The following is a 23355-nucleotide window of genomic DNA, read 5'->3' on the forward strand; positions in this document are numbered from 1 at the left end:
GTTCCCATATCTCGATTATTGTAAATAATGCTACAATGAAAATAGGGGTGTATATATCTTTTCAAATTAGTGTTTTTAGTTTTCTTCAGATAGATGCCTGGTAAAGGAATTGCTGGATCAATCGGTAGCTCTATATTTAATTTTTTGAGGAACCTCCAACTGTTTTCCATAGTGGCTGCACCAATCTACATTCGCAACAGTGCACGACTGTTCCTTTTTCTTCACATCCTTGCCAACACTTGTTATTTCTTGTCTTTTTGATAATAGCCATTCTGAGTAGAGTATTTAAAAGACCTATCATCTTTTAAATTCTGCTTAATATCATCTGCTTTCATATTTTGGTGGCATGATTCCTAGTAAAAAATATATTTTGCAATCCATTACCTCAAAAATATATAACACACTCTTTTTATAATTTTTTTCTTTTGATTCTATTTCATTAAAAGCATATTGACTGTGATCCTCTAAGCTGATTTCATGACCTATGAATGGGTTGACACTCACACTTTGGAAAACACTGGCCACAACCAACATCCCTACATCCCACATCACACCATTACTACTTGCTGTTTCCTCAAATTTCATTTTTATTACTTCCTCTACTTGGGCTGCTTGTTAATATCATATTATTCCTTGATGGTTCAGAAGAAATGATAAACATTTACTTCCCTCTAACATCCATTTAACATTTTGTCTACAAGAAAGATGTAGTTATTGTCCAAACAGGTTATGAACTACTTGATGATAGAAAACAGATGTTATTTATCTATGAATCCTGACAAAATGATTTGTTCACAAGAAGCGTAGGGTAAATTTTAATTCATTATTACAGAGAAAAGAGGCAAGAGGTCTGAGGAGAGAACCTTGTTGAGCATCCACACCCAAGGCCCTGCTCTGGCATCTTTATTCTCCCTTCTTCTCTACGTGCCAAAGCTTCCATGGAATTTTTTAAGGCAGAATATTGTCTCATTACTTGGGACACAAAGACTTAGGCCACTAATTCTTTTTACATAGTGACTTGAGCTTCTTCATGGCTGGGAGTAGGAAGGTCAGGAGGCGATAAAATAAATTTGAGGAAGAAACTAAGATGTACCCAGGGTTTAGCTCTGGGTAAAATAATAGAAAAGTTCCTACCATGGTCTCTTTGGATTGCTAAATGACAGAATCCAATAAAGGCAACCTGAAATAAATTACCAGGGCAAGTAATTCATTTTAAATTATTAAAGTTTATTTCACTTATTTCAGTCCCTGGAAAACTTTTCTCTGATGGAAATGACCCCTGGCAACAGCGACATTCTGACACCATGCGTGAGGCACACTCTTGGGAAGTCTGAATTCCATGTCACAATGGCTCTCTTCAGATTACTGGTTTCATCATGACTGTAAGCCCAAGTAAACTACTACTGAAGTTTCTAATGGTCTTCTGTCCACTTTATAAATCATCATAAAGAAAATTAAGTCAACTCAATAAATTTGCCTCTATTTGACTTATTGCACAACCAGAGGCATGATATCAAAATGTACAGGAAAAATGAAAAAAAAAAGTTTTCTGATAACAATAAATTTTTTTCAGAATACCTCTTATATGTGAATTTGGGACTACTGAGTGGAGGGGACTACAGTTCAATGGGTCTCATAAAATGAGCCAAAGGCAATTTGTTCCTCAGAAAACACAGCTCAGACCCCTGAGTGTAGAGGAAAGATCAAAGTCCCAGAGTATAAATTCAGGTCTACTCTCATGCAGACGTCTAAGGTTGCTCTGCATTGGTGGTCATTACAGTTTGGGTAATCTGCATGCCCTACCTTGGGCCTCAATTTACTTATTTCAGAATGAGATGACTGGCCTTTTATTTCTTACATGCTTTCTACCTATAATGTTTGATGGTGCTCTGCCCTAAAATCCCTTTCACCTCAATTTTTTAATCTTAAAAAATGTGAAATGTGTTTACTATTTATTTTATTGTTTTTTTATTATTTTTTATTTTTTTGGTTTATTGCAGTAACATTGGTTTATAACATTGTAAAAATTTCAGGTGTACATCATTATACTTCTATTTCTGCATAGATTACATCATGTTCACCACCAAAATACTAATTACAACCCATCACCACACACATGTACCGAATTATCCCTTTCGCCCTCCTCCCTCCCCCCTTCCCCTCTGGTAACCACCAATCCAATCTCTGTCCCTATGTGTTTGTTTATTATTGTTATTATCTACTACCTAATGAAGTAAGTCAGAGGGAGAAGGTCAAATACCATATGTGAAATGTGTTTATAAAGTTCTTTGATGTCCTTAAATATTATTCAACATGATAACAGTACAATTCACTGTCTAAATTTTATCATTTTAGTTTTGCCTCAGAGGCCAAGTTTTATGAGAGCCTTAATTTGCATCACCAGAAGCTGATTTAATAAAAATGAAGGGAACCCTTTTGGGAATAAATTAAAATTGGTAGGGAAGGGCAGAGAACCTTATGGGAAAAAAAAAAAAAAAACACAGGCAGCTAACCTTAGAAGGGGTCAAATGGTTCTGACTTCTAAAAAATGTTATGGTCTTAGTAGTGCTGAGAAACTGGTCCTGGATTTTAATGAAAGTAGAAGTTTCTAATGGCAATTTCCCAAATCCCTGGCCTCTTGGCCCAATACCTATTGTACCATTTGCCCCATTTCCTTGAAGCATAATCCACTGCATGGCAACTAGACAAACAGGTCCAGAGCACCATCCATCCTGGAGTCAAGTAGATTCATCTTTGGAGACAACTCCAGTGTATGGGATGTAAGCCACACAACATAAATGGAAAACTACTGAAGACCATTTCACAGATGAAAAGGATCTGATACGAATGGGCACTTCTCATTTTGGCCGGGAGAAAGACGTGTCAAGTCAAAGAGGAGCAAGACTGGGAAACTGACGCCTAACGCAATATGATGGACAGGTTTGTCTTGACAAATTCCTTTATAATTGTCTTCCTGACTGTCAAAAACTTTATTCAACCCCTCTTCACAAAAAGGATTTTCTAACAGAATGAATCCTAAAGTTCTGACTTTTAACAAATTTTTTAATTGTATTAATAACAGCAGCTATTTCTTGATTATTATTATGCCAAGCACTGGGGATTACAAAAATGAATAAGAAATAGACCTTGCTTTTAGAGACTTTACTGTCTATGGGTCTGAACTGTAGTAGTTATGACAAAAATAACAATGATCATCATTTATTCACTCATACCAGCTAGGCACTGTGCTCAGTGGGCAACATGCATGAGCTGCCTAAATTCCCTCCAGTTCACTGGATACCCGGACAGTGGGGTGATCTTGCTCTGTCCATGCATCATCTCTCAGAAAAATAGACCCAGCAGAAATTAAGACAATAGGCAGAGATATTTAAACAACTTCAGGACTGTCTACAGTCAACAAACAAGAACTATAGTCAATAAGGACAGAGTGCAGTGAACCAAAGTGAAAATGCAAGAAATCATCTGAACCACCTTTCGTGTACTCTGCTGTATAGGCACTGTGACACTCTGAAAACCACGATACAGTATTTCCCACATCCGGCATTCCAACAATGACTCAAGGAGCTGAATGTTATTTAAATGTCTTAAGACTCTCTAGCTAGAGACCTTGCAACACATTAAACTGCAAAACTTAGGAAGATATCATAACCTTCTGGATTTCATTACCAAAATGTACATTTTGATCTAAAATTAAAAAAAAACAAACAAACAGATTGACTTTCCTTGTAGTATTTCACAACCTTTGAGGGCAGCATTAAAATGCCTTTCTTTTTTCCCCCACCAACTATAAGCTTCTGTTTTCTTACCCTGGGCGTCTGAATCTTTTATATGCTTGGGTTCTATTCACTGCCTGTTATTCAGACATTGAAATCCCAAATGTTAATTGTTCTTCCAAGTACATTGACAAAACAGCAGCTAAATAAGGGTAGACCAGACTGTGGTAGACTCTGACATGCATTTATGGAACAATGGGGCTCTGAGAGACAGCCTTGTAGCTCACGGGAAGACATAAGATGTGCTATTTTGACTGCTTCATAGCAGAATGGGGAACACACGCACACAAGGGAATTATGCATTTTACTTAGTTTTGCCCAAAGTCCTTAAGGCAACCAAATCTTGTGATGTCATCATGAACTTTCTTTCTCTCCATTTCCATTGACACAAAGGCTAAAAATTTCTAATGACATCACAAAGGAAAAAGTGATCTATTTTGCTTCCACAAGAAATCTGTTACCTTCAATGAGACTTGTACAAAAATGCAAGAATCCTTCCTGACAGGGTGTATGTCACTGATGCACAGTGGGTGACACCCTCCCTAACGCAATTCAAACCTGCCAAAAGAAAGGATTCACAATTTAGGTTGGATAAAAAAGACATACTGAATATCGAGCCCAACAAATTTTCTTTTTTTAAAAAAGGAAATCACTTAAACATATATTTCTTCAGGGACATTCAAATTTTTACTCATGTCTGGTTTCTATGTTACCAACGTTTTTGTCCTTTTTTGAGTTGGTCACAAAAATACAGAGGAAGGTGCAGGGAGCGTTCACTTACAGGAATGCAGTGCAGCTCAATCTTTTGTTTTTAAGGTGCAGTGATTTCAGTCTCTAAATGTAACTTCAGGCAGTCTGAAAAGAAACAGGTTAAAATCTCTTTCAGTTATAATTGGTATTTCAGATTTAATTAAAAATTAAACTTTCATAATGTTTCACCATCCAAAGCAATGCATTATCAGTCAAGCGTGGCTTTTTTTTCCCTCTGTTAAGGGGAAAAAAAAAAAAAAACCCTCTTCCCAGAGTAGTTTTTTAATGAAAAGAAAAGGATCTAAAGAGGGAAAAAAAGCAATTCTGAAAAACAAAATATGCCTCCATGTTAAGGACTTCATAATGATATGACTAGAAGCTCAGTGCCTCTGAATTTTTGCTATACGCTATCTGATTTAAAAAAAACCCCTAAACAAAATTTTACAGCCTAAAGATTACATAAAATGTTAAATTCAGAGAATAAAGAAGAAAATCTATGATCTGAATACACATGTTCAAGGGAAATTCTAACTTCAAATAGATTTGGAAAAAAATTTTAGATCTGCTACTTTCACATGACCACATTGGTGATGGGGCAGATGGTGAAGCAGAGGTAAATGGACATATTTAGCAGCAGAAAATGCCCATTGCAGTGTATTGTGGGTTTAGCGTGCCCCATACCACATCGTATTGTATATCTCATCCCATGCAGCCACTGCTGTTTGAAACAGCACAGGAAGATCACTGGGGTTTGAACCAGACCTTCTGGTTTAAATAACTGTAACCATATTTTATAATATGTATTTTTAATCTTCGAATTAAGAGTCCAGGCATTAAAGTCTCCAAGTATGTCATAAATATTTGGGCTTAAAATGTCATATTTTTTTTTCAATCCTGTCTTTCTTCATACAACACCATCTATAAATAAGATAATAGTTTTAAAAAAAACAGACTGGATTAAGTCATCCCTATTCTTAGCTTCAAATAACTGACATGACAAGATTTATAAAAATACATATTTTTAATGTAAAATGAAGATAATACAACTATCTTTCTTTTACTTTACAGCATGGCAGTACATTTCTAATGTATTTGTAGCACTAAATGTGGTATGTTTATGCCCACCTTCACATTTGTGCAAGGTAATATTTTAATATCTCCACATATGAGAGCATGATCATAAATCATCCCTGAAATTGCATCTATTATTAGAAAATGCATCGAGTTCTCACTTGTGAATTGTTTTCTTTTTCCCTTGAAGAATGTGGAGGAATATGTTGGGTATTGTGTCTCTTCCATACATATAGATTTTAAATGCAAACTGGTTCGGATTCACTAAATCTATCCATGAATGGATCCAAAAAAATTCACTGACGTTGACTAACTCAACTTTTTCCAAGCTTCTCACATGCCTGAATAAGACTAAAAATGCACCAGTGTAAAGACAGAAATTATGGAGGCGTCACCAGGGACAACTGAATGAGAGGAGGGGAGTGCTCATATTTCCTTATAAGGCAACAAAACATTCATAAAAGAAACTGACAAAAATAACTAATGCTCAGAAATTATATGGAATAACAATAATCCCCAATAAATGATTCAGAAATACAAAAACTGCCCACCTCTCTATAAATCTGAATCACCAATTGGTATTGTTCTACTCACCGTTCAGACATGGTTAGTGAAACTGATTCGCTGTCTAGTTCAGACAAGAGAAGGTGATGGAAACTAGGCTGCATATTTATATATAAACTGTTTAACTGACAACTAGCAGTTCAATTTAATCAGTCAGATTATCTTTTCCTTAATTCACCAGATGTTGAGTGAATTGAACTATCAGTTCAAAATAATAAAGTCATTTCTATGAATAGACGGTCTACCAAGTTAGATTCTCCTCCTTCTCTTTGACCTTTCTCTTCACTTCTCTGTTTCTTCCTTACTTTCACTTTCTTCCTTATTTATTCTTCCCCTCTTTCTTTTTTTTTTTTTTTTCCGTTGGTGAGGGTAATGAAGCTCAAAAATAACATCTTGTATCCTGTTGAGGGAAACTTGGTCACAACTATCCTTCCAGATGACAAACTCATTCTTAAATGTCTGTTTCCCAATCCAAAGAAAACAGAGCAATTGAGAAAATAGAGACGCAACATCACTTACCACTACCAACACCACCACTTTTAATTCCCATGCTACGTTCATCACAAGGAGGACTGAAGTTTATTTACATTATCCTCTAACCTCAAATAGGACCACAAATAAGACTAATAACAGGACCATTTTGTGGCACTCAGGCAAACGGCTGGGCAAAACAGATGGATCTTACTTTGCGCCAGGACTAAAAAAATACAGTCGCCAAGTCACTGTTGGCGACTACATATCTTGGCCCAAAGATGGACCTGGAAGTGGGACTAGTTGTCTTTGATATGAATATGTTCCTATTCATATCTGCCTCATGAGAAAATCATTAATTCTGTCACTATGTGGGGTTAAGTACCGGGGAGAAACTGCTTGGAAGAATGGTCATCAAGGAAGTGAAATATTCTGAAGGCATGTTGGATTAAATTAACAAGCAGAAAGTTAGGACTAGGACCTTACTTTGGGCGCTATTGTCTACTTTTCAACTTTCTGTTTTTTTCAAGTTCAGTACTGTACACTGAACCCACCTTTAAAATGGTAGATTTCCAGAGTATGTGTCATCAATAAGAATAATTTGCTCCCGACATTTCAGCATTTCAGGTTCCAAAATCTGTTAAAATTTTTTCAAGTCACCCAGATCAATCTCAGTCATTATTAAAATCGACCACCAGTGTCAGACCTCTTTAATCAGGACAAAACTATGAAAGGCTTTACAGATTACAGTCAACACCCAGTGATGCACTGGGAAACAGCTCAGTAATCAATGCAAATTACAAAGCCCGGAAGAATGCTTCTCCTGGCAGAGACTCTTTAGCAAAAGAGTTGTAAATTCTGCACTAGTTAAAGATTCTGAATGGCTTTCCAGAGAACCAGCAAACGCATTATATTACAGTAACCTATCCTGTAAGTCACAAGGCCAAAAAACAAAGCCCTCAGACAATAAAAAACTCAAAATGGGGTGAGGAACTATAGATCTTAACATAGACTGGGAACAAAGAGCTGCTTCTGACCACACTCCACTTTTTAAAATCCTGCCATAGATAGGAGTCTTAGATATCACCAGGTCACAAAACTTCAAGGAAAGAACAACAAAGCACTCCAGTTTAGGAGGTCTATGCTAAGTCAGGCAATTCTCTTAATGTTCTCCCAACTATTCAGCATCGATTTTATCATGCTCAGATAGTTTTTGAGAGTTTGCTCACCTCTCTATGATTTATTCATTCTGACACTGTTCAGCTTTGATTTTTAAGAGACATGCCATGTCTGTGGTAAGCACAGAGGACAAATTATAATATTTAAATTATTTCTCTTAGTCTATTTTTTTTATTTTCACTTTATTATGAAAAATTTTGAACATATGCAAGAGTAAAGAGCATAGTAAAATTATCTGCCATGTACTCATCACCCACAGTCAATGTTTTTTTCATTTATACTCTCATTCACTTTTTCTTCCACCAGATATTTTTTCGTCTGTGTGTGAGGAAGATTGGCAGAGATGTTAGCTCAGGGACTTTCTTCCTCAAGTAAAAAGAGAAAGATTGGCAACAGATGTTAGTGGGTCACCACCACGGCATGGCTTGATGAGTGGTGTAGGTCTGAGCCTGGGATCCAAACCCCTGCCTGGGATCTGAACCTGCGAACCCTGGGCCCCTGAAGCGGAGCAGAGGAACTTAACCACTATGCCACCGGGCTAGCCTCTTCCACCAGCTCATTTTAAAGACAATCTTCCTTTTTTTAATTTTAACTTTTTATTTTGGAATAATTTCACACTTACGGAAAAGTTGCAAAGATAGTGCAGAGAATTCCCGTATTTCCTTCACTATTCTCTCCTAATGTTAACATCTTATATAAGAACGGAAAACTTGGCAAACTAAGAAATTAACATTGGTACAATACTACTAACTAAACCACAGACTTTACTGAGATGTTACCAGTTTTTCCACTAATATCTTTTCTCTGTTCCAAGGATCTGATCCAGGATACCACATTGCATTTAGCTGTCATTTCTCCTAAATGTTCTCTGATCTGCGACAGTCTCTCAGTCTTTCCTTGTTTTTCATGACCTTGATAGTTTTGAGGAGTAGTGTTCAGATATTTTGTGGAATGTTCCTCAACTTGGATTTGTCTGATGTTTTCTCATAATTAGATTGGGAATATAGATTTAGAGAAAAAGGCAAAAGCATGAAATGTTCTTCATATAACATCATATCTCGGGTACATGATATCAAGATGAGATCACTGGGGATGTTAATCATGGTCATTTGGTTAAAGGAGTGTCTGCCAGGTTTCTCTTTTCTTAGTTTTAATAAGCATAATTTCATTTTTAACAGTTTATTGAGGTATAATTTACATAACATAAAACTCATCCTTGTAAGTGTATGATTTATTGATTTTAAGTAAATTTAGAATTGAGTAATCATTACCACAATCCATTTTATAAAATTTCTGTCACCCCAGAAAGATCGTTTATGTCCCTAGGTAGCCAATCCCCACTCTCACCCCCAGGCCCAGACAACAACAAATCTTCTTTCTGTCTCTAAACATTTACCTTTTCTGGACACTTCATATATGCGCAATCATATAATATGCGGTCTCTTGTTATGTGGCTTTTTTCATTTATCATGTTTTTCAGATTCACCTATGTTGTGATATGTAGCAATAGTCTGTTCTCTTTTATTGGTGAATAGTATTTCATTGTATGGATATAACACATTTTTTTTATCCATTCATCAGTTGATGGACATGTGGATTTTTTCCAGTTTTTTACTATTATGAATAAGGCTGCTATGAACATTCACTTATATACAAGTTTCTGTGTGGACATATGTTTTCATTTCTCTTAGGCAGTTACCTAGAAGTGGAATTTCTGGGTCATAAAGGTAACTTTTAAGAACTGCCAAGCCATTTTCTAAAGTGGCTGTACCATTTTAAATTTCCACTGGCAATGTATGCGGGTTCCAATTTCTCTGCCTCTTCACCAACACATAGTGCCTGTCTTTTTTATTACAGCCACTGTAGTTGGTATAAAGTAGTATCTCACTATGGTTTTAATTTACTTTTTCCTAAGGATTAATGATGTGGAGCATATTTACCCATTAGCCATTTTTATATTTTCTTTGGTGAAATATCTATTCAAACATTTTGCCCAATTTTTAATTGGGTTGTCTTTTTGTTATAGAATTGAAGAATTCTTTATATATTATGATGATAAAAATCCTTTATCAGATATATATTTACAGGTTTATTTATTTTTTTGTGAGGAAGATCAGCCCTGAGCTAACATCCATGCTAATCCTCCTCTTTCTGCTGAGGAAGACCGGCTCTGAGCTAACATCTATTGCCAATCCTCCTCCTTTTTATTTTTTCCCCAAAGCCCCAGTAGATAGTTGTCTGTCATAGTTGCACATCCTTCTAGTTGCTGTATGTGGGACGTGGCCTCAGCATGGCCAGAGAAGCGGTGCATCGGTGCGCGCCCAGGATCCGAACCCCGGGCTGTGGGTAGCGGAGCGCGTGCACTTAACCACTAAGCCATGGGGCCAGCCCTATCAGGTATATATTTACAAATCACAAATCTTGCAAATATTTTCTCTCAGTCTTTTTATTTCTTTAGTGGTATCTTTTGAAGAGCAAAAGTTTTAAATTTTGTTGAAATCCAAATTATCAAGTTTTTTCTTCTTTGTATCATGCTTTTGGTGTCATATCTAAGAACTCTGTCTAACCCAAAGTCATGAAGATTTTCTCCTGTTTTCTTATTGGAGTCTTATAGTTGCAGCTCTTCCATTTAGGTATATGACCATTTTGCATTAATCTTTGTGTATAGTGTAAGGTAAGAATCTAAAATCTTTTCTTTTTTCATATAGTCCTAGCACCATAGTTATTCATTTATATTTCACATAGTCCTAGTACCAACTGTCCAAGCATTATTTAGTGAAAAAGTTATTCCTTCCCTCATCAAATTGCCTTGGTACTTTTGTCAAAATCAATTGACCAAAAATGTAAAGGTTAATTTTCTGAACTTAAAATGTCATTCCATTGATCTATAGGGCAGTACTCTATTCCTTACTATAGTTTTTATAGTAAGTTGTAAAACCAGAATGTGTAAGTCATCTAACTTTGTTCTCCTTTTCAAAATTATTTTCACTGTTCTGGGTCCTTTCTATTTTCATATAAATTGTAGGATTAACTTGTCAATTTCTATAAAAATGCCTTTATTCTTTTTGATTCTATTGTGAATAAAACTTTTTTTTAATTTCATCATTTGTTGCTAGTATATACAAATACAATTGAGTTTGGTATAAATCTCTTGTATCCAATGAACTTGTTGAACTCATTTATTAGTGTGTGTGTGTGTGTGTGTGCGTGCGTGTGCGTATGTGGGTGTCTGTGTATGAGTGTGTGAATGCATTCAAGATTTTCTATATACTTATATTTTCTGCAAATAACAAGTTTTACTTTTTACTTTCCAATCTGGATGCCTTTGATTTCTTTCTTTTCGGATCTGCTTTTTTTTTTTTTTTCTTTCCTTGTTTTCTTCCTTTTCTTTTTCTTATATTTCTGGACAAAAACTCCAGTACAATGTTGAATAGAAGAGATGAGATCTGACAGCCTTGCCTTGTTTCCAATCTTTGGGTTAAACCAGTCAGTCTTTCATCATTAACTATGGTGCTAGATGTAGGTTTCTCATAGATGCCTTTCATCGGGTTACAGAAGTTCTGTTCTATGCCTAGTTTGTTGAAAGTTTCTGTCATGAATGGATATTGAATTTTCTCAAATGCTTTTTGTATATCTATTGAGATAGTCATGTGGTTCTCTGCTTTATTCTATGAATAATGGTGTATTACATTAATCGATTACTAGATGTTAAACCAACTTTGCATTCCTAGGATAAATCCTACTTGGTCAGAGTGTATAATACTTTTACAGATTGCTGTATTTTGGTTTGTGAATACTTTGTTGAGGATTTTGGTGTCCATATTCATGAGGGATACTGGTTTCTCTTCTTATGATATTTTTGGCTTTGGTCTCAGGGTAATCTGTTCTCACAGAATGAATTGAAAATTGTTCCTTCTTCCTCTATTTTCTGGAAAAGTTTGTGAAAGGTTGATATCATTTCTTCTTTAAATACTGGATAAGATGCAGTAAAGCCATCTGCATCCAAACTTTTCTTTGTGGGATGACTTGAATAATTCAATCTCTTTACTGTTATAGGTCTTTTCAGAGTTTCTGTTTCTTCTTGAGTCAGTTTTGGTAATTTGTGCATTCTAGAATTAGACCATTTTATCTAAGTTGTCTAATTTCTTGGAATATATTTGTTCATAGTATTACCTTTTAGTCTTTTCAGTTTCTGTGGGGTTGGTAGTGATGTCCCCTCTTTCATTCCTGATTTTGTCAATCTATTATATTCTCTCCTTTTTCCTTGGTCAGTGTAGCTAAAGGTCTGTCAATTTTGTCAATCTTTTCAAAGAATCAACTTTTGGTTTCATTGATTTTCTGTATTATTTTCTTGTCTTCTATTTCATTGATTTCCACTCTAATTTTTATTATTTCCTTCCTTCTTCTTGAATTGAGTTTTGTTATATATTTATACCATATCCATATTTACCTACATAATTATATTATCAGTGTTATTTATTTCTTTGGGTAGCTTTCAGTTACCACTTGTTGTCATCTCCTCTCAGCCTAAAGGATTTCCTTCAATATTTCTTATAAGGCTGGTCTGCTAGCAACAAATTGCCTCAGTCTTTGTTTATCTTGGAATATCTTTATTTCACCTTCATTTTTGAAGAACAGTTTTGCTGGATATAAAATTCTTGATTGCCATGTTTTTCCATCTTTTTTCTTTCAGGGCTTCAAATATGTTATCTCTCTGCCTTCTGACTTCAGTTGTTTCTGGTGAGAAGTCAATTGTTAATCATAGTGTTGTTGTCTCAGAGTCCTTTTTCTCTTGCTGCTTTTAAGAATTTCTCTTTTTTGTTGTCTTTCAAAGTTTGACTATAATGTGTCTATGTATGGATTTTTTGTGTTTATCATACATGGAGTTTGTTGAGCTTCTCAAATGTGTTGATTAATGTTATTCACCACATTTGGCAAGTTTTGGGCCATTATTACTCTGAATATCTTTTTTCTGTCCTTTCTTTCTCCCTTTCCTCCTCTTCTCCCATTATACCTATGTTAGTATGCTTGATGGTGTCTCATAGATCTCTGAAGCTCTGTTCATTGTTTCTTCATTATTTTTTTTTTCTGTTCTTCAGATTGGATCATTTCTATAGATGTATCTTCAAGTTCACTGATTCTTTCTTCTGCCATGTCAAAATACTTCTAGAATATTTTTCATTTTTATTATTGTACTTTTCAACTCCAGAATTTTATGTTTCTTTTTAAAATAATTTCTATCTTTATATCAATACTCTTTACTTGAAGAGTAACTATAATAATATTTTATTTAATTATTTAACATGGTTTCCTTTAGTTATTTGAACATAGTTATAATATTTGCTTTCAAGTCTTTGTCTGCTAAATTCAACATCTGCTCTCCCCCCGTAAGCCAGAGACCATTTCTACTGACTGCTTTTTAACTGGGTATGGCTCACATTCCTGCTTCTTTACATGTCTCATAATTTTTTTCTTGAAAATTGACATTTTATATAATATATTATAGCAACTCTGTCTTCTGATTTTTCCGCCTAGAGGTTGTTGCTATTATCACTATTCATTTGTGTGTTTGTTTAGCGACTTACCAGTCTAATTCTGTGGAGTCTGTCTCCCTCATGCTGTACAGCTGCTGACGTCTCTGGTTAGTTTTTATAATTTCGATTTTCATGTTTTAGCTAAGATATGCCCCGGTGTCAGCACAGTTTGCAGTTTACATCCAATGATTGGCCAGAAGTTGTAGTCAAACAGCTTGGGCAATAAGCTAACACCCTTTACCAATGGATATGTGTATGGGTTGGGGAATGCATTTAAAATTCAGGAAGTTTACACATGTTCCTTGGCTCTTACTATCCACTGAGCTTTCTCTTATCTCCTCTACCCAAGGCCTTAGGGTCAGCCTGGAGTATGTGGATATCTTGGACCCTTTCTGCTCTTCCCTGGAATATGTGAGAAGACTTCCAAACCACCAGGGATATGTATTAGTTTATCAAGGCCCACTATGACAGTATCCTTATCCAATTCTTCTTGCTAAATTTCTGGCTAATATGCCCATCTATTGCCTGCCCCAAGCTGAATTGCAACCTCAGGCTAGCTATGATGTTTACCCTCCCTGTTTGTTTATCACTGAGATTGCTACTATTTCTGACAACGCTTAGGGACATGTAGTTTTTTATGTTCTACTCCATCAATTTAGCCCCTTTCAGCAGTGGAGTTGTGGGTTTTCATGGCTTGCCCTGCCCTGGTTGAATTACTGTGCCCATGGAGTTTGGGGAGAGGTAAGGGGTAGAGGTAGTCCTAGCTAAACTATCAGATTTCATTTATGCCTGTCGTCTCATCATAATCTACAGTGTGGCCACTTTTACTCTCAAAAGTATCTAGTTTGGGTGATATACTCTATGATCTCCTTCTATATAGTGAGCATAAACAACTTACGGTATTCTTTCAGCAAACGACAATTGCCTAATTCTTTTCCTCGTAATTCAAGAATCAGAGGCCCAGCTGCAGGGATGTTTGTGTGGGTGGGTGAGGAAGTCCAACTGCCATTGAATGCAAGTTTCCATGACAGTTACATTGTATAGGAAATCCTCAACTGCCTGTCCCACTACATCTCTGGAAAATCCAAAAGTTTTAGGAGATTAAGAATGTCTGTCAATCCTGAAAACTCTTGGTTAGGTTGGGCCATGAGGATTAGGAGGTGGAAGGAGGATGAGGATGAGGGTGTCAAACTTCTCCCATGGGAGATAAAGAATTTTGCCTTACTTTACAGAACTGAGAGGAACCAGTCAATGAGAAGAGCTAGAATTACATGGTTCATAATGGATTGCTAGGAAATTTGGAGCTGGACTGAGCTGGAATAAACTCACTCCAAGCAATTGTGGAGAACATGTCATTTGGACTCAATCTCATAAAAAACAGTAGCTCAGATACCTCTATAAAGAGGTTCAAATACTTAGTTGGATCAGGTTAGTATTTATCAACTTACTCCCTCACAGTTTTCTGTCCTGCCTAGGTTATACCTCCTCAGGAACATACCAAAGGGATACACTCCTCTGGGAGTTTAAATAACTCTTGTAAATCCGAAAGTTCCCCTATAGAAATAGGGAGTGATCTGCACTTTAAAAGTGATTTTTGCTTTACATGATGATCCACAATAAAATTCTCTCGAGAATAGATTCTCCTAGAGCATTTAAATTATGAATAGATTTACAAAATCACTTCTATCAGATAAAATGAGATAAACATGTAGTATCTACTTCTAGGAATTTTCAAAACATTTTTGCTTCAAAGAGACTGAAAGGAATGGGAAAATCAGCAAACTTTGTGCAGTAGAAATTCAGAACGTATGATGCATTAACTTTGAATATCTTACTGATGTTTTTGGATCTAGATTAATGCTTCACATTTACTAAGTGGCAAAGTATTCACCAAACTTCATCTCGCTAAAATGTCATAATAATTCACCTTTAACCCAGGAAACTGTAACAGTAAATACTACTATTTATATTTGGAAAACAAGAAATCTAATCCATAAAACAAAGCACGGAAACATCACATAAATTGCCTAAGGATATGAGTAAGTCTGGGGATGAAGCATGTGATGAAATTCCATCAGCTTGTAGTATGAGATTATCAATTAGGCAATATCCAGACTATGACGAAGAATAAACTTTGAGCCCCCAGCTCCTATTTGTCTGTATACTAGAACAGAATAAAAACAAATGTTTAAAGAGACTTTTTGGTCCTATGAAATGATACTTCTCTAGCTAATCTCTCAGGTAAAGGGGGTGGACAGTTTTTTATCTGTGTGTTTTTGTGAGGATTTGCAATTTCTATCAGAGAATTTCAACCCAACCCCTAACTTGATTACTATTCCTGCTGTTAATTGACAAAGAATAGCTGTATTCCAAGTGTCTTCCAGTAATACAATCTGGAATTCACTGTCATCCAATAACAATCAAAGGCATAAATTAGAGAGACAGTACATATAGAAAATTGCCTGAAGGATGTGCAATCCTTTCATTGGAGTTTAGCATCTAGATATATTCTAAAATCTCCCATTCAATTTTACCAAAATGGAGTGTGTTCTACCTGGTCTGTATCTTATAAGACTGAGAATACCAAATTACACATTACTGAGATGTTATCAATCTATATTGATGGCTACAACAGAAGTGTACCTATAAAATATTCTTTGTTTCTCATGAAAGTGAATATTGATCATGATATTCATGATATAATATAGTGATCCCTTTATATACTGAAAGGTGTCAGAGGAAGATGTTTCTTTCTAGTCTTATTATCAGCAATGTAATTCTTCAAAACATATGGTAGGAACCGAATGTGTAAATGTGTATAATATTCCATATAGGATGCTTTCTTTTTATATAGGTCTAATTCTTGCCCTCTTCTCATGTTTTTCCCTTGTTTATCCATTTTAATTTTCATTTACTTCATTTATACTATACATTTTATTTACTTTCATTTATATTATATATTTATATATCCCTTTAAACTACCTTTATTTCATTTTAGAACAGAGATGTTCATCTGTCTCTGTCTTTTTATCTACTCTTTCATATATCAAGTCATCTAAATTTACTATAGAATACCCCAAAATTTTAGACGCAATTTCAAAATGTCAACCTAGATCTTCTAGGAGCTGGACTTGATAAACTCATCTATGCTTTTGTGGTGACTTTACTTCGCTTTCTTCTACCCTCAATGCTATTCAAATCAGATGTCCGAAGCAAAGTAATAGATTTGTATTATCAGAGTCCAAGAGTAACTTAAAGCTTAGATAAGCATATTTTTGCTAAGTCAGTTGAAGGTGATTCTTGGCTTTCTGTGCAAAAATGGAACAATTTTGGCACCTATGGAGCAACAGCAACTATTTTCAATTCATTAATAAAGCATATAATGTAGAGCAGCCACGACTGATCATGAAGTCTGTGCTCCGCACAAGGGCACCCAGTCCAGGGATGTGCTCCATTGAAGAAGCCATGCTCCCTGACCCACACCACATCAGAAGAAGCAAAGGGTTTCTTTTAATAATTTACACAAAGATGCCCAAAGAGGGTGCCTTTCCCTAAGTTGTACTAAACTTCCATATAATTAAACACAAGCCCTCTATAACTTGTTTCTTTAGTACTTCTAACAAAATATAACTAATTGCACTGATATTTAGCTGGCTCTCCAGCTGTTACATGTCACATAAATATTCAGGTAAGCTTCCTAGTAATGATTTCGCAACACGAGTTTGAGTCTCCATGACTCGGATTAAACAATGCTTTAAAAACAAAGTGTTAGTAACATATACAGTTCTCCTCAGGCAGACTGACTTTGAAACAGAATAAGAGGAAAAGGATGCTCTTAATACTGTCTTTCTCCATAGATGACAACAACACATCTTATATGAGATCATATTCTCAGCACACTAAAGGCTTTTCTTCCTAGGTAGACTTGAGAAGTGGGTGCTGAGCATAATGCTATTCATATTATTATTATTGTCTCCAGTTTGGAATTTTCAAGCACTGAGAAAAATAACAAAACTTCAGTAAGTTCTGAGACAATGGATTATTTGTATAATGGAATAATTTGCCCTTAAATTTAGCTTGTGGCTTCCGTTCTCTCAAGAAGAATTTATACAGTTAACTCTTAATGAATTATTTGCAAGTGGGCTATGCATAATACCTTTTTTTTTGGTGAGGAAGGTTGGCCATGAGCTAACATCCGTTGCCCATTTTCCTCTTTTTGCTGAGGAAGATGGGCCCTGAGCTAACATCTGTGCCCATCTTCGTCTGTTTTGTATATTGGACACCGCCACAGCATGGCTTGATGAGCGGTGCATAGGTCCGCGCTGGGGATCCAAATCCAAACCCGCGAACCCCGGGCCCCCAAAGTGGAGCGTGTGAACTTAACCACTAAGCCACCTGGCCCGCCCCTATGCATAACACATTTTTACATGCACTTTTCCTGACTACAAAATCAACACATGCCCATTGGAAAATACAGAAAAGTACGAGAAAAAATTACAAGCACCAATAGTCTGATCACACAGAGACAATCTACCTCTACTGGCACTTCAGCCTTTCATTCAAACATGACAAATTTTCATCTCAGTTTGGCTTCCCCCTTTTCCCCTTGCACATCACTCAGTTGCCTCCTAAAGACACTATTTGGTATGTATTCGGGCAATTGAAACATTTCAATAGTAATTATTTTCTATGAAGTAATTTAGTAACTAACCAAGTACTATCGTATTTCATAGACCTGCTATTGATTATTATTCATTTTTATTATTATCCATTATTGTTGCTCATTTTTACATTAGTTGGGTTTTACCCAATACTGCCCTGTGAAGATTAGCTATTATGTGTAATAAAGTATGACATTACACAAGTGTTAGACTATTTCTGTTTCATTACATGGAGCTTATAGACAGCTTCATGAACCCACGGAAAACAAAAATAAAGTGGTAAATTTGATATTAAAAAGTCAAATATTGTATACTGAGGCCAAAGACAAATTATTTCAGATAACACTCTTCTTTCTTTATTTTTATTTTTACTATATTTACCACGAAACACAATATTTGTATGGAAAACTGAGAGTTATGCTTATAAAGGTAAAATACCATAAATGCCCCAATGCAAGTCTCTCAGGAGTCTAATCCAATTCTGTCTGAGGTGCTATCCTCTTTCTGTGAACTCTGTCATGTAGAATTACATCATTTCCCATGGCTCAGATTATCTCCAATTCATAAAATGCTTTAACAAAAACTGTTACAAAGTAGGTTCTGTTATATATTCATATAACTTCCTCCTCACTTTGGTTTAGCACGGAAATACACAATACATCAGTATGTGTTTCATTGAGACAGTTGTTTCGATATAGTAACAAGCTGGGCAAATAGAGGAAGTGTGCTGAGTGTAATTTATTTACATTTTAATAAGACCTCAGATGAATGATACCACACAGGAAGCTCATAGTGAGGTTAGGGAGAAATGGTGGCTGAAAAATGCCTTGAAGTTTGGAAGCTAAGAATTACTTAATCAATAGTATTGCTTCTGAATTAAGATAGGATAACAGTTCCACAGGGATAGTATTGTGGCCCATGACAAACATTATTCAACGCAGGCATTAAAAACTGAGGAGGGGGGATATAAATTTTCCAAAACATGATAAATTTTCAAGGTTATAACTTAGAACATATATCAAATGCTAAAGTTTAAAATGGATGGCCCTATGATATAAAAATCTCATCAAAACTCAAAGGATGGGACTCTTCCTCCCTAATACACCAAAGCTTACTGCTAAAATTTCATTTTAGTGAAGGTGCTAACTTCGTGTTAGCATTTGGATTCCTCCTACTTTGTGTGTTAATTCTTTTGTGAATGGTTCTAAAAATCAGGGCAAGTTCTTTAATGAAATAAGAGATTCAGAAAGCAATGATTTTCAGTCTACAATTATAGTAGCCTGCACTGTTCCTATTTCCAAATTCTGAGCAGAGTCACCTTTGTGTGAGACAAATTATTACTCGTAATGGTATTTCAGAGATTAATGTGCATGACATTTGTCTATCCGGTGTTGTTCCAAAGAGAATAAAAAAAATCTTGTAAAAGTAAATACAATTTTTAAGCAGCAAGTGAGAAAATACAGATCTTCCTAGACTTATGATGGGGTTACTTCCTGATAAACCCACTGTAAATTGAAAATATCGTAAGTCAAAAATGCATTTAATACACCTAACCTACCAAAAAGGCTTAGCCTAGCCTACCTTAAATGTGCTCAGAACACTTAAATTAGCCTACAGTTGGGCAAAATCATCTAACACAAAGCCTATTTTATAATGAATTGTGGAATATCTCATGTAATTTATTGAATACTGTACTAAAAGTGAAAAATAGAATGGTTGTATGGGGACACAATGGTTGCAAGTTTATTGGTTGCTTACCTTCGTGATCACGTGGCTGACCCAGAGAAGTTGCCACTGACCAGCGTCACAGGAGGCTATCCCACTGCAAATCGCTAGCCCAGTAAAAGCTCAAAATTCAAAGTACAGTTTTATACTGAATGCATATCATTTTTGCACCATCGTAAAGCAGAAAAATCTTAAGTTGTTTAAGTCAGGGATTGATTGTAATGGTAAAGGTACAATAACGATAGGAAAAGCATGAAGAGGCCAGGGTGAGGTCAATATACAAAAGGCATGCTGTGAGTTCTTTTATTTATTTTTATTTAAAAATTTTTTTTTGTTTAAAAATTTTTTTTTGGTGAGGAAGATCAGCCCTGAGTGAACATCTATGCCAATCCTCCTCTTTCTGCTGAAGAAGACTGGCCCCAGGCTAACATCTGTGCCCATCTTCCTCCACTTCCTTCACTTTATATGGGACCCTGCCACAGCATGGCCTGACAAATGGTGCGTCGGTGCGCACCCGAGATCCAAACCCGGGCCACCGGCAGCAGAGTGCGCGCACTTAACCGTTACACCACGGGACCGGCCCCCTGTGAGTTTTAATACATTTGCTTAAATATAGAATAAGAATATGACTGTATTTATATTAGCCACTCGAAAGAATAAATATTTCTTTAGGATCTGTTGTTTTTGCATTTTTTTGTTATTTATATCTTATCTACCAATTAGAAGGTAAGTTCCTTGAAAGTATGTGATTTATGCTTTTCTGGACTATAACTCATAATAACTAGCATGACGTTGAGTAGAAAATTGATTCCCAATCAATATTTGTTGCTTTGATTTGTGTGAACTATAAAGAATCTTGTCAAGGGGGTAGAGTTTAAAAATATTAGATGTTCATTCATGCATACTATATAAAAGAACAAAATAAAGGATTCTGAAAAATAAATTATAACAATAGATGAGGAAACAGTATAGATTATGCTAAACTACATTGAAGCAATAAAATTAATACAAAAAACCCCTCTAACTGAAAATAAATCAATGTATGTGCATACTTAAATCCTATAGATAATACAGAAGACTCCCAGAGAAATGAAAACACAATGATGGCATCATGAAAGTGATTTGCCCCAATATCAAATATCATTTCTGTCATACTATATAAAAAGTGATAAGGTATGATTAGAAATTCCAATGTAAATGATCTATATTACAGAGGTCTATGAATTGTCTGAGACATTATCAAGTTTTATAGATGTTCTTGATTAGAATATGAACACTATCACTTCAGATGTAAAAACTCACAACTGGAATTGTAAATCATGATTTTACATTTAGCAATTTTTAAAATCCACATTTTGACATGGTATACAATTAGGTTATAAAAAGCCTTCAAAATGTTCTTCATAAAATCCTAAATGTAAAGTTTTTCTAGTAATGAAAGGGCAATTTAATAGTGGGAAATCAATTACTATAAATCCCTTGCTGAATTATCATTTTCCAAATAATTCTATAATGTTTTTAAGGGAAGAAGCAATGCATCTGAAATCCAATGCCTAGTAAACAATTTCTGGTACATAGTAAGTGCTGAATAAATGTGTGTTTGAACACACATTGATCTGAATTGAAAAAAGACATCACAAGAAAAGTCTATGTCCATCAACTAGAGGTTGACAATATTTACCCAAAAAGGCATGTAATGTATTTCAACACTCATTCCTAATAAACAAAGAAAGGGTTAGGGAATTGTATTCCAATCCACTTTATGAATATAACAAAGACTATCTGACTTAAATCAACAAATAATATCCACCTTAACTATGAAAAAAAACAGATATTACAACATAGTCAAGAACAAGGATGGATCCTATCACTATGATTACTTAACTGTTTTGGAAATTCTAGTCAATGAAATAAGACATTAAACAGAAATAAGAGGGAAAAAAGAAGATAAAGTCATCATTGTTTGCAGATAATATAATGACCTTGAAAACTCAAGAAAACTTATAAAAATTATTAAGTTAATTAAGAAAGTTGAATAAAATAGCTAGATAATAAATACTATAAAGCAGAAGATATGGCTTTTCTACTGATCAATTAGAAAATAGAACGTAAGCAATTAAGGACAATAACAAGAACACAGTATGACTATACGTTAACATAATAAGGAATTTGGGGACCTATGTGAGTAGAAAGACACAATTTATTTATGTATGAAACATTAAATAAATAGAAGCATATGATGCTTGTGAATGTGCAGACTGATTATTGCAAAAATACCAATACTAATTTACTAGTTTAATAAAATTCCAATGGAACATTTTTCACTCAATGAAGTAAATTAATCTTGAAGAATAAGTAGGTGACAATAGCCAAAGAATTTTTGAAAAAGGAAAAATAAGGAAGGATTTGACGTAACAGATATGTAAGCTTACTGTGAAGTTCTTACGGAAACACTATGGAACCAGTGAAAGAACTGAAAACAACAGTCCAAAATAGATCCTATTGTTGATAAAAATTAGTAAGCAATAAAGATGGCACCTTAATCAGTGGGAAAATGGTGCTAGGACAATTGGTTAACTATTGGGAACAAAATTAAGTGAGGCAATTATCTCATACCTTCAGCTAAAATAAATTCTGGAAGGAATAGAGAGTTAAAAACAAAATAAAATCATGATGATACTAGAAAAATGGTGAATATTTATCAGATTTCACGCTGTTAAGAAGATAAAAACAAAGGCCATAGTCACAAAGAAAAAAATACAATTGAATTGACCATCCAAATATTTAAAATTTTCTCATATCAACAACAGCAAAAACAATTTAATGGCGTATGAAAACTGAGAGAAACATTTTTGCAACACATTTGAAAAAATTAGTGACAAGATTTAAAAAATCTTACAAATCATCAAGATGACATGAGTAAAGGAAATGAGCAAATAATTTATAAAAAGAAGAAAACAATGGCAATTAAGCATATGAAAAATATTCCACCTCTATGTTAAATCAATTCAAATAAAACTAAATAAGTTATTTTTTTGCCTGCCAAATTGGCAAATATTTATTAAATGATACTATTCAAAGCAGGTAAAAGTGTAGTTAGAAAAGTACTGTCATGTACAATTTGGGAGGAGTTATCAAAAGAACCTTGAGAAGTTTACATCCTCTAACCCAGAAATCAAACTTTTAAGAATACATGCTAAGGACATAGTCTGATATGCAGACAAAAATTTATGTATATGAATGGTCCTCAGAGCAGTAGGAATAATGTAGAAAATAACCTAAATGTCCAGTATGGAGGAGTTTAAAACTTTTTGGTTCATAAATAAGATACAATATTATGCAGCCGTTAAAAATGAGTATTTTATGACTCTGAGAACCAATAATATAATTAATGCTAATTAATTGAAGATAATGCTAATTGAAGAAAGCAGAATATAGACTATATGATCCAAATTTTTATTTAAAAAAACACATACATAACATATATATAAACACAGATACACTTAGAAATGTACATAAAATTGGAAGGAGGCAGAGCAAAATCTTAGAATTGTTCATCCTTGGTTTAAAGTTTATTTGCAATATAAATTTTTATTTCCATAATTA

General features: G+C 34.8%; 1 protein-coding gene across 7 annotated transcripts in view; it reads right to left on the reverse strand.

Moving 5' to 3' along the window:
* The window catches only part of ZBTB20 (zinc finger and BTB domain containing 20), a 775204-nt gene that overhangs the window by 455802 nt on the left and 296047 nt on the right, over positions 1-23355 (reverse strand). For all 7 annotated transcript variants that reach the window (XM_087439628.1, XM_087439631.1, XM_087439629.1 and 4 more), the window contains exon 3: positions 4576-4649. The gene's annotated coding sequence lies outside the window, so the exon portion shown is untranslated. The remainder of the gene's footprint in view (positions 1-4575; positions 4650-23355) is intronic.

Source organism: Ceratotherium simum, chromosome 15 (genome assembly GCF_057802395.1).
Source record: "Ceratotherium simum simum isolate JZ-2026a chromosome 15, ASM5780239v1, whole genome shotgun sequence".
Classification (NCBI taxonomy): domain Eukaryota; kingdom Metazoa; phylum Chordata; class Mammalia; order Perissodactyla; family Rhinocerotidae; genus Ceratotherium; species Ceratotherium simum.